This window comes from Corvus brachyrhynchos, unplaced genomic scaffold, assembly GCF_000691975.1.
Source record: "Corvus brachyrhynchos isolate BGI_N302 unplaced genomic scaffold, ASM69197v1 scaffold62, whole genome shotgun sequence".
Lineage (NCBI taxonomy): Eukaryota > Metazoa > Chordata > Aves > Passeriformes > Corvidae > Corvus > Corvus brachyrhynchos.
In genome coordinates this window covers 3,557,699-3,570,336 of record NW_008236629.1, presented here as the reverse complement: position 1 = coordinate 3,570,336, position 12,638 = coordinate 3,557,699, and the positions used below count along the sequence as shown (strand labels likewise).

Below are 12,638 nucleotides of genomic sequence, written 5' to 3'. Positions count from 1 at the left end.
CCTGTGACAGTCATGGTGCAGCTTGGCTGCAAAACTCCATGAGTTCCCCTGCTTTGTGGCAGTTCTGCCCTTGCTGAGTTTTTATCCACTCAGCCGGGCAAGTTTCCCCAACACTGGTGTGAGGAGCAAGCTGCACAGTTTCTGGAGGATGAAGAGGGTCCCCGACTTTAGCAATGTGAAGTAGGGAGGCTCTGAACCAGAGTTCATACAAAGGGGAATTTGGAGTGATTACCAAAAAGCTTGAAGATGTTGCTCTTGCCTTTTAAAATTAGTGTGTTGGCTTTTCCCACAACTCCCTGGTCTTGCATAATGAAAATTCCTTTCAGGGAAGTGTAGAAGGACATAAAAATCAGAGCAGATCTGGGAGGCTCGAAGATGTCAAAAAGTAGGACATAGACACAGCATGTGGCTCTCTTGCTTCCAGGCAACTCTAAGAGCATGGTGAAGGGAGATCTAGGCTTACCTTTAGGTGAGCAACCAGTGCCTTTGAGCAAGGTAAGTGGTGATCTAGCCATTTTGCATCTCTCCCAAAGCCAGGGAGAAAATCTGCCAGCAGAGCTGGGAAGAGGACGGACAGTACTGCCCTGGAGGGTACTAGGATCTGGAGACACCCTCTTGTTGGGCCTGTGGCCCAGATCCCACCATGTGCCTCCCAGGCACAGCCTGTGAAAGCTTGCTCCACTGCTTGAAGAACAGCTGTGGCATTCTGGTGATTTGCACCCTTTCCCCACACACCCACACCTTGACGCTGGTTGTCGAGACAGGAATGGAAGTTATCCCGTGCTTGCAGCTGGCAGCCCTTGGGAAATGCCCTGCCTGTTTTCTGGGAGGCAAAACCCCTTTTCTGAATGTTAGTCAGCAAACTGTGCAGGGGAAAAGACAAAGGGAAGAGAAGAGAAAAAGAAGTGTCTGCTGTGAGTCAGAAAGAGGGTTTCTCTGAGGCTGTGGTATTACAGGGAGGGTGGGGTGAGGCTGCAAAGCGTGGCTGCTCTAAGCAGACCTACTCTCCAACAAGCCACAAGTATGAGGTGTTGGAGCTCACAGGCCCAGGAGCACAGTGGGATCTTCATTAGCTCTTTCTAAGACAGGAGGGCTTGCAATAAAACCTGAAGTGTCTGGTAATTTGATTGTCAAAGGCCACATCTTCCAAAGCAAATGCTTTGGACCAGCCACAGAGTGTAGAGCCAAGGTTGGTAGGGGAAGACTGCTAGAAGAACAGGTTTATTCCTCCAAAAGAGATTTCTTGGCAAGGGTCATATGCAAAGCTTTTTCACTAGTTGCAAGATTGTCGTGTTGGTGGGTGTTCCCCTCTCCCGGACATCTACTCCTTTCACCCAACACAGCTCTCTGGACTTTTACCCACACACCTCTTGTCTTGCTCTGTTATTGTGCAGCAGAAGTGTTTCAAACCTGCCATGAGCCAGCATCTAAGGATTTCCCGGGTTCTCCACCTTCCCCTGTAATGTTGTTGGGTGTCCCTTCGTGTATTTTTTTTGAAGGAGACCAATTGTGGGTCTAAGAAGGGCTAAGAGGGTTGGGAGCTGAGTCTTGGCTGCCAGAGCAGCTTGTAGACAGCTGCTGTTGAAAGTCAGGGCTGTCCTGCCTTGGCAAGGCATGTGTAAAGCTGTCTAATATTGTCTGATAGCACCCAGAAGTGCCCAGCATGTTGTGAACTTTCCATTTCCTACTAGTAACAAGGGACGGATACCCAGCGAAGACACGGGTAGGACTCACTACTGTGGCTGGGTGTTTTTCTGGGGTATCCTTGGTGCCATCTCCATGAACAGAAAGGCAACAAAGTGGGCTCTTTCTTGCTCTTTGTCTTTTTTGAATTCATTCTAGGAATAGGTTTCCCATAGCTTCTCCTAGCTAGTGCTTGTGTTGCCAATGGGCCAAAGTGCTGCAGAGTAATGCCAAGTATCTGGCAAAGCCATTGCCAACAAAAAACCTGAGCTTAGGGCCAGATCTCCTCTCCTGATGAAGCTGAAGGCAGGGGTGGGCCTGCAGTTTTGCATTTTGTTATTTACTGTACTGACCTAGCTCAGAAGGGAGCAAGGAGGAATGTTGTTTCCTTGGTCGTACTATCTTTTAGTTTCATACAAGAAAAAAATTTCACTCTTTTCCCCATGCTAAAATATGCAGATGTGCTGTGCACCTCTGCAGGCTGTGTTGGAAGGAGTCACTGTGCTCTGTTTTAAATATTTGACAGCCCCCTCATTAATTGTTGGAAAGCCTGCCTGATAATTTGGTGGAGTCTGGAGCCTGCAGAATGTTACTGTGAGTGATATGTATCTGTATATCCTATAGTCCTGGAAGAACTGTTGAATCTTGTGAAGCTCTTGGCTTTGGAAAGTAGCTTTTCAGGCACATTTTTTCCTGTAACTGAATTCCAAGTTTTTTAGCAACTCTACCTCCCCTTTCTCTTCTCCATCCCCCTCTCAAAAGGGACATTTAAAGGAAAACACAACCATCTTCACACCACCTTCTCTCTGAAGAGAAATGGAGGTGACATTGAAGAAAAATTGCAAATCAAAGCAACGGAGAGTTGCGTCCTTGCATCCTACTTGAGGTGTAAATGGGACTAGTATCTCTTGGGATTTTGTTCAACACTTATGATAAAACACTGTATTCATTTGCTCATGATCCTGCCAATCTCAAACTGTTCTGACTGTCATTTATGGTGCCCCATGTGTGACTCAGGATAGATTTTTCTTGGGATGGTGTAATCTGAAACAGTTCACTCATTTCCAGGAACAAGATGAGGAAAAAATTCCATTATTTTTCCTTCTGTGTTTGAAAAAAGCCAAAATGCAAGAATTTTTTTTTAAATTTTTTTTTTTTTTTTTTTTTTTTTTTTTTTTTTTTTTTTTTCACAAGGCAGCTGATTTCTTCTTTCTGAATAAGTCTGAGATGTCATTGAGGAATCACCAGGGGGTAGAACTCACCCCTTTTTTAGTGCTGGCTGTTTATTAGGTGTTTATTCCAGGTAATTTGTCTGACCTAAGCTTTCTCTATCCTCTGTGGAGAAAGATGAGGGTGTTCAATCAGCCCATCTGAAAATAGGTACCTAATAGTAGTGAAATGAATTGCATCCTGGGGGTTCATGACAGAGGTAGTTTAGAAAAATTGTTTAAAACAGACTCCTCATTTTTAGACAGATGAGTTCAACCCTCTGAGACTGAGGAAGAGCCTGCTGTTTTTCCTATGAAAAGTTGATTGGTTTCAGCTGTGTTATATGTTTTGGAGAAAAGAAAACCAAAAATATATCTTAGTCTGCTTGTGGTGATGAGAGTCTGGTAAATGCTTTGATGAGTCCACTTGAATAGTGCATCACTGTGGTGCTTATCCCAAAAGCAAGAGCATATTTCATCCCTGAACCTTCCTAATGACTCTCATGGCACCATGATTCTAGGGAGGTGGTGAAAAAGCTGTCTGTCTTTCCTGCAGTCTTGGTGGCTTCAGTTCTGGTGGTGCCCAGGAGGCAGGGAGGAGGTGTGCAATCAGCCTTCAAATGCAGAAGGAGCGCTGGGAGCTGAATGTGGTGGAGAAGGCAGCAAAGGGAGCAGCTGGACATAACAAGAGTGGCATGGGAAGACAAAGGGGGAAGTGAGGACTAGCAGGAGGCCTGGGACTTGAAATGCTACTGAAAGCCAGAAGGGAAGAGGAGACTGATACCAGGAAAGGAACTGTATGGATGGAAAATGAGATGTGAGATGGGGAGTGCACATGTGAGGAGGGAAGGCAACTGAGGCTGTTGATGGGGCAAGGAACTTCAGGATGGTAAGCAGAGGTTCGAAATTCAAGAAAGACAAAGTCCTAGAGGATGAGAAACTAAGTTGTGGAGGCAACTGCACAGAATGAGGCAGAACAAAGGCTGTAGGAGACAGGCAGAAAAATTTGAACTTGGATGGGCGCCAGGGAAGAATGATTGGGGATATCCTGTAGAAAAAACTGGCTGTGTCACAACCACCATGTTGAAGGGAACCAGCTACTGCTACATGAATAACCTGGATTTTGGCATTTATGGGACTTCTAGCTCCTGCCATGTAATGTCCTTTGTGGGTATAATACTGTATAGACTGAATGTATCTTTTCATTTGGATTTTTCTCTGTGCTCTGTTTCTTGTGCTAACCTTTCCTTAGTGTTTTTCTCTACTGCTTTTTCCAGCCTTTCATGTGCAAACTTTGGGCCCAAGAAGTTTTATGCTGAACTCTCAAACATATCCTGTGCAAATGGTTTGAAATATTGAGTGAAGCATGTTCATCTTTCATTAACTGGAGTAAAGGTATGTATGAAAATGATTTCCAGGAAACATACCCTTGAAAGTCTCAGGAAGAGCCTGTCACCTCTTTATTAGGACACAGTCATTCCTTTCCAGCTGATAGCCCTGTTTTGAGTGTCAGCATTGTGCCTGGATCTTCATCTAAACGATTATCAAGCAAACAGTTAAAATCAAGGGGTTTTTACGAGCAAAAGATCTGCCCCTGATCATCCAGCTCAATGAGACCAAGCTCTCAGTCTGTTACAAGGTCCAAGGCGCAGCTTGATTTTAAACATCTGCTTAAGTGCTTTTGTACTTTGAGCTGCTGGGAAAAAGTTACTGGTATTCCTGGGTGGCAATCTGTAATTCACACCCTTGCTAGGGGTCAGCAGAAATGGGCAAGGTGCTTCTCCTGGCCCTGGAGTCTCCAACTGGATCTTGGTGTCTGTCTGGCCGCGGGTTTCAAACCCCAGCCGATATTGCGTGTGCTTGTTGGACAATCCCGCCTTTTTACGCAGTTGCTGTTCCCTGACCCGCTGGCAGAGCCACTTGCCCCCATTATTCATCCTGACACGCTTCATAATGCACAGAGCCAGCCTGCAGCATCCAGCCTGCAAATTTCCCTAAGGCTGCAGAAGGGGGAAAAAAGAATAACCTGCAAGCATAAGGACATGCACGCAAACATGCTTTTCATGTGTTTTCACACACTACGTGTGCGTGCAGACACTTATGCATGCTCATAGGCACACACATATGCATTTTTTGTATCTCACTGGATAAAAACCCAAGAGTGGAAAATGTGTCGATAAACATAAGGGAGCTTTTCAGGGCCTTTGATTTGAAGCTGCATCTTGTAGCAGCTTTCCAGTATTAGGATAGGATAGGGAGAGGAAAAGGAAAGAGAGAAGGGAAAAGGGAAAGCAAGAGGCAAGGGGAAAAGGAACAGAGTGGAAAGAAAAGAGCACGGGTGGAGAGAAAAAAGGTAGGGGGAAGACAGGGAAAGGAAAAGTACAGATAGCAATGCTGCCAGAGTTTGTATACCTTAAAATCTGAAAGGTCCAAAAGTTCTTGACCTATATTCCCCGTTGCAGAAGTGTAGTACAATAACACACTGTGGTTTGTTTAAAACATGGAAACTTGACTTCATTCTTATGTTTTGGAGAAAGATTTCGCAATGGTGCTGAGGAGAGAAAGCGAAAAGATTTAGCTGTTCCTCGTTACTCTCTCCCTCCCTCTGCCTTTTGGCAAGCTTGAAATCAAACCCACTTGCTTCTGGAATATCGTAACATTGCTGTTTTGATGAAGCTAGGCTTGAATTAAAACTTAAAAAAAATCAACCTCAAATCCACCGGGACAGGATGCTAGTATTTATAATAAAGTGGGTTTATAGACTGAATGGTTTGACATCTCATATACAGGCTGGTGGAAGCACATGCTGCAGAGTGGTCTGCAAGGGGACAGGCATCACATGGTGTTCTGACTCATTCAGATGGATTTTGGTTTCTCTTTGCTGCTTTTTTTTTTTTTCTTCCCATTTCTTTCATTTAATTTTGAAGGGACAGAGTCAAGTGCTCCGTTGCAGGGTCTGGTGCACTAATGGAGTAAACAGTATTGTGGGCATGTTGGCAAACTCTCAATTTGACTTGGCTTTGCTGATCTCCATTGAGTTATATTATCGGTTATTTATGCGTATGCTGATGACCTTTGGGCAGCGGGGAAAATGTTTATGAATCTAAAAGGCTTCGCAAACTTTAGCACAAAAGCTTGTTTTGTCCAAAAAAATGTGAACTGTGACTTCATCATTCAGCCTTGCTTGTTGTCTTGTGTTAGAAGTCTTTGGTCATCCATTTGTGCTGTAGAATCAAACCATGTAGTGCAGATGAGCAGTCACATACCCTGAACAGCAAAAAGTGAAAATCCATGTGGAAGGCATGTGAGTAGCTCCAAGAGAGCAGCTGGGTTTGTTCAATGGGCTGGTGAAGGCTGAGTTATTGAAAGAAGTCAAAGGGAGGTAGGTGCCGCTGGACCATTATATTTATGTACTTCCTAACCTGCTGGGGTATAGTTTTGAAATTTGTAGATTCACTTGGGAAAAATTAGGATCTGTTTGTGAACAATTTGTAAGTGTGAGAAAAAGCCCAGCCAGTGGCTGAATTTCCAATCAGTCCTGCTGATAATGAATAACTTCTTCAGTTCTGCTCTCTGAATCAAACTTTGAGTTGTCCATTTTTTTGCATGTCATGTCAGGAAATTGAAAATAGATGGGGAAGCTCCACCTCATTCTCTTCCTTTTCAAAGTCATCAAGGTTATTGTTTTCTACTCTCAATTTTGTCAGTGTTTTTTACTTTTCTGTTGCTGATGCCGCAGCATGATTTGAGTGCCCTTCCAGGGTAGGGACCTGCAGCTAGAAAAAGGACTCTCAATAAGCAGCTTGTGCATCCTACTTGAAAAAAGTCTTGATTCCTTTTTACTTGCTTTCTGAATATGCTGTCTTTGCCCATTGTATCAAAGCCCAAAACATGCCACACTGGGGATTTGTAATGTTTAGTGTGTTGCTCCCCCTGATGAAAGCCAAGAAATGCTGGCTATTGAACTTCCTTGCACCTGGCTTCAGCTCCCAGAATAAATCAGAGCAGCCTAAAGCTTATAATAAATTACTCCTGGTTACTGGTGACTCCTGGAGAGTCAGGCAGATCAAAGGGAAATAAAAACCAGTTCAGTCACAGCTTTTCCCTCTTCCCTTTTCCCTTTTCCCCTGTGCCTTGTTGGTTTCTATTTTTTGGGCAGATCCCCAGCCTATGGAGTAAGACAGCATTATGTGTCTGCTTTGTGCTGCCTAGGTCTTGTTACAGCACCTGCCTGTAAACTTCTGAAGATGGACTGCACAGTTTAGGCAATGCTTAATCCTGTTTAAGGCACATGGGTGTCCTGTTTGTGGCCAGGTTTAGCAGTGTTATCCAGGGCAGAGTGGATTTTATGCTCATTGTACCAGTGTAAGGCTGGACAATTTGTGGAGCTCTCTGGTAGGACAGTACCAGAAGTGAGAGCAGAGTCCAGCTTGAGTTCTCCTGTTATCAGTGGTGCCATTGCAATGTTGAGAGGAAAATAGGCACACCCAAATACTAAGAGGATGCGTGTGGTATACTAATCTTATCATGCATGATGTGTCTTGAAATAACGGAAGGAGAGATACCCTTTGGGTGAACGTGTCAACTTTGTTATTATGATGTATGTCCATGAGTGTTCCTCTTCAAAACCTTGTCCCAAATGCTTTCCCCTCCTAGATAGCTGTGGCCATATGATTAGAGCAACCTGTGACCTGCTGTCAGAAAGATGCAAAAAAATTTATTGGGAAGGAAACTAGCAACAAGGGTCGTCAATTCTGAGGGAATCTTCCTGTATTTGATGTTTTTTATTCTCCAAAGACTAAGGTCCTGGGGTCAAAGGATTTATATGAGATCTGTACGTTTGAGTTCAGAAAAAAAGCAACCAAACCGCGCCTTTATACACGCAGAGTTTGATGACATAAATCTTAAAACCTCAGAAAAACAGATGGCAAAGAAAGGAAGGTCTGTCTTTTGGAGTTTTAAATAATAAAGGGCTTGTGATTATTTAAAGCTGGTCTCTCGATATTTTGAATGTGTCTTGTGATATTTGGATGGGTGGAACTGGTGACGCTGGCCAGGCACCTATAAAATGCCTAGATTGCTCCTAGAACACTCCTTGCTATAGGCAGTATAATAAAACCCAGGGTATAACCCTCACCGATGTTTCAAAGCTAGATTAAAAAACCTCTCAGGGAGAACCTTTCCTGTTATGTTCAGTCATGCTTTCCACGAAGGAATCTCGCTGTAAAGCTATTCAAGCACTGGGATGGCTTGTTTTCCCTCTCTTTTAACGAACAGTCCACTGACTTCAAGCTCTAAGAACCAGAGCAAGGAAAATCAAACAGGGAGATGAAAGAGAGGGAACAGCCTGCTTGCAGCCGAGGGTGGCTGGAGGGGAAAAGTGCCCTTTGCAGCATGCCTTGGGGCTTGTCCCATGGGAGGAGAGTTGGCTTGTGGACTGAGGGCTTTGATCTGTTCCTGACCGCTGAGATACACTTGCTGATGAGGAGCAGGGAGGGAAGCCAGAAAGGGTTGGAGGGAAAAGAAAGATGTCAATTTCTCAGGGCTGCTCTGGGTCCTCACAGCTTCTGCAGTTGGGCTACACCAGCCTTCCTCCCTTAACCTTCAGCTGGCCATGGCTGGCTGCCATGGGTCTGAGATCCAGACCTGGAGTGTGCATCAGAGCAAATTGTCTGACGATTCTTAATTTTATGCTGGTTTTGGTGTTGCCTAGCACTGCCATTATGTTGCACACAAGTCTCTGCTCCTCCTTGCCACTGTCCCCACCTCCAGGTGATGGGCAGCTACTCCTCTGCTGGTAGCCCTTGAGGGACAGGGTGATCTTGGCTGCCCTGAGTGAGAGGACACAGCTCCTGTGAGCCTGTCCCTGTGCTATGCAGCTTGGCACATGGTCCTGGAGCATCTCTTCTGCATTGTTGAAGTGACTCTATCCCCATTAGCGACTGGAGAGAGCAGACTGCTCTGGGCTGGCAGCAGTGCTTGGGAGTGTGCATAGCTCAGAGCCCCCTCCTCTTCCTCTGCCCGCCTGGGGAGGGAGCACTCATTGTCCTGCCAAGTTTTCATGCTGCTTGCCACTGTCTGTGCAGGTGTTCCTCACCAGGGAGGTCTCGTGCCACTTGGTTGTCTTGCTTCATATTTGTGTCCCATATCACTACAAATAATTTGGAGGCTGTTCTCTGCCTCATTGATTTTCTGTCATGCATTACAGTGGCACTGGGTCTGGATTCAGCAGAATTCATTCCTCTTTTCTCTCTGGCAGATGCTGCTGAATGGTTTTCAATGTTACACCCTGGGCTGTGAACTGGTAGCATGGTGGAAATGGCTGTTGTCAAGGCTTTTACTCTCTCTGTCTGACTCTGTCAAAGCTTTTCTGTTGGTAGTTACTCAGGAGAGCCCTGGAGGAAACCATCCCTCACTTTCCTTTCAGCCCCTTTGTAATTCTTAGTATAATAAATGTGTTAAATATCTGGCGTCTGAGAAGCATGACATTTTAAGTGCTTAACTTAACTAAGCCTGCTTCATATGATGGCAAGGTCTTGCTGCACCATTTGAGGTGTTGTTCTAATACTGGGGTGACTCTGCCAGCTGTCACATGAATGCCACTGAGGTGACCTCTGCTTGGTGCTGACCTGTGTGGTTGTTCAGGTGAAGATCACTCAAATGTTAGAGTCTGAAATTAAAACACTGGCATCCATTAAAAGCTTTCACAGACCAGGAGGTGTCAGGACCTCAGATTTGCAAAGACAGGTAGTTCTGCAAGGCTGCCCTTCCAGATCACCTCGAACACAGCACTAAAACCCAGGAGGAGAGAGGTTTCTTCCACAGCAGCTTGAAATTCCTATACAGCAGCTGAGAAAGCGATCTGTCTTGTTTACAGGCGAGCGAGGGATTGGGGTATGCGTGTGTCTGACTGGCTGCTGGCGAGTGCATCTCTTGGACTGCTTGGCGGGGCCATCTTTGCACAACATGCTTTTCAGGCACAATTCTGCTTTTTATTAGAGCAAACTGGCAGGGAAGGGAACGGGGATGGAGCATTATGTGTTACTGGGGTAAGGCAAGGGAACTGGTGGCGATTCCTTTGTCGATCGAAACCAGCTTCCGAACAGACAGAAAAGACCTTGATAAACCTTCCTTCCTTCCCTGCAGAGGACTCTGTACAGCGCTACTCTTGGATCCAGCCCCAGGTTTTGTTGCAGTTGAGTTCTGGAGGCTGTTTTCCCCTCCATCCACCAGGTAGCTAGCCTCATTCTCCACTATGGGCAGTAACACCAAGGAAAATTTTATCAAGCCCTACCTTTGCTATTTAAACCTCAGAGCTCAGGGTTTGTTGTTTTAATATTTCTCAGGGCAGTTTTCTGCTTGTGAAGTCTTGGAGAATTGCAAGTTGGATATCTTCAGGCAAATGCTTTGCAAGCTTCCTGTGTGGATTCCCATCACCTCCCTCAGTGCTTGGGTCCTCATGGCCAGAGGTGATCACAAAATCATTTAATCTGACACACCTCAGCACTGATCACAGAGGTTTCTGTTGGGATCAGGCAGTCTCCCTTCTGTTTATACATTTGACCTGGGCATTTGACAGCTGGGCCCAACAGAAGGCTTTTTACACCTCACTGTTTGGGATCCTGGGGGAAGGATGCTGTGCTGTTGTAAGGCAAAGGGAGAAAGAGACATGGCTGGATAGGTTACTGCTGCAGAGCTGTTGAGATAAATCTGGGGATGGCAGGCATCCCTCTGCTAAGAGCCAGCACAGTTGAGGTCTTTATATAAGGCCCTCTTCTGTTAGGGCTGCATCTCCCTGCACCTGCTGGTCCATTTCTCAAGCTGCTACCAAATCCTTTCCCTTTTCCTTTCTTTTCACTTCGCAGGATTTTTTTTTTTTTTTTTCTCCTCCCCTCGGGGCTTTTCTCCCCTGTACAGCTTAGCAACTGGTGCCTCTTCCCTGAGCTCAGGCAGGCAGTAGCCAGAGCAGGCAGGTGAGCCACTGAAAGGGGATAGAGTTGTTTAGTCTGGGGTGTTATCAGTGGAGGCAAGCAGAGAGGGTGCTCCGGGGCTGAGGAAGGGGAAATGTCTGTGTTAAGATGGAGAAGTTTACAGGAATGGGTAGAACTGATTTTTAAAGTTTTTATTTTTTTGCCTCTAAGGAGGAAAGTAGAAAAAAGGGCTGACCTGTTTGTCGCCTGTCCACCACTCTCTGGGTTAACACTGTGTTGTTGAAGGAATTGAGACCTAGAAGTCCTAGCTCTTTTTTTAGAAGCATAGAGGGAAAACAAGGAATTTTTTTTCCCTGGAGGGAGCTGAAGACAAAAGGGTCTCTAGGAAAGCTGTTAGTGGAGAGGGGAAAAGGAGGAGAAGATTGTCTGCTGTAGGGACAGGGAGAGGTGAACTCCTATCCAGCTGCCATGGAGCTATCTGTCTTTTTTTTCCTCATTCACTCCAGTGGGAAATCAGGGTTAACAGCACAGAGGGGGACAGCCCATTCGATGGAGTGGAGACACTCATCCAAACCTGACAGCTGCCTAAAAGGCACTGTTCAGTAAAGACAGCTGGGTGGAGAATGCAAAATCAAGCAGGAAAGGGCTGGAGCTTGGGAGGGGAGAAGTGGAAAATGCTTGAGCTAATCCCAGCTTCACCTCTGGCTGCCTCTGGGATATTGGGTAAGTCACCTGTGTGCCTTTCTAGTCTGTTCTCCCTGACCTGTCCAGAGAGCAAATCAGTCTCTCAGTTTTTCTGGGTGACTGAGTATAGCATTGAATATAAGTTTCTAGAGATGCTTGACCAGAAATCTGAGAGAGAGAGGGGGCACAGTTAGTGTGGATTTCAAAGCAAAGTTGGTGCTCTGAGATTTAGGGTCACTAAAGGGCTAATTAGTTATAATTGACAAGAGATTTGTGTCCATTGGGGTACAATTTCACCTACTGCTGCATCTGAGCTCTGTCTACATGAACAGACTAATGTACGTTCTGGCCTCTTTCTTAAACTCAGGTTTGCTTTGTGCCAAAGCTGCAGCTGTGAGAGGGGAGCATGAGGACATGGTGTACCATAAAATTGACTGAAGCTGTGTACCTCTGGAGGCAGGGGAGCATCCTGGGGGTGGACTAAGTCCCTGTGTGCTTTTTTCTTATGCTCTTTCCTCCATTCCTGTTGTTGACCACCATGGAAGCTGGGTATGTAGCTCTGTGCTGAGCCAGTGTGGCCGTCCTTGTGCTGTTACATACCAGAGCAATTATAAAAGCCTCAAGCATCTTGGACCCTGCACGCCCCAAATCTTTAAAGTGAGCCTGCATCCATTGACCCACAAAAGGGTTCTGGCAGTCTTAGATGGAAGTGTAGGTTTTCATAACAAAACCTGAAATTAGCTGTGTGTTGTCTGCTTTTCCAGAGCCCTGCCAGCCCTACTGATGGGGTCGGGCACATGTTGTGCCCCCCCTAGCTGGGTTGCTGACCTGAACTGGACACCTATGTCCAGTTCAAAGAGACTTTGCAGGTCCATCTTCCTTCCCCTGAGCTTGCAGAGTCCATGCTGACCTTCCAAAGGGTGCTGTGTGCGTGGGGCTCTCCAGCTGCACAGGGACCGAGTGTGGAAGAGGATCATTTTGGGAATGTAGTCCCATGACTGCAAAGGGTTTGCTGCCCCCCTATGGATTTGACTGGCGCGGCCTGGGCCAGGGCAGCAGGGTGGAGGAGGTGGCAGCTGGTAGGAGCCAACTGCTCCGTCCTGCCATGTCCTTCTCGCTCAGGCTCTCCCCG

General features: G+C 46.0%; 1 long non-coding RNA gene across 1 annotated transcript in view; it reads left to right on the top strand.

Annotated features, from left to right (window-relative positions):
- The first annotated feature begins 4,150 nt into the window (after window positions 1–4,150).
- Window positions 4,151–12,638, top strand: part of LOC108444792 — a 125,222-nt gene continuing 116,734 nt past the window's right edge. The window contains exon 1 of the long non-coding RNA XR_001859497.1: window positions 4,151–4,286. This is a non-coding gene — a long non-coding RNA (uncharacterized LOC108444792). The remainder of the gene's footprint in view (window positions 4,287–12,638) is intronic.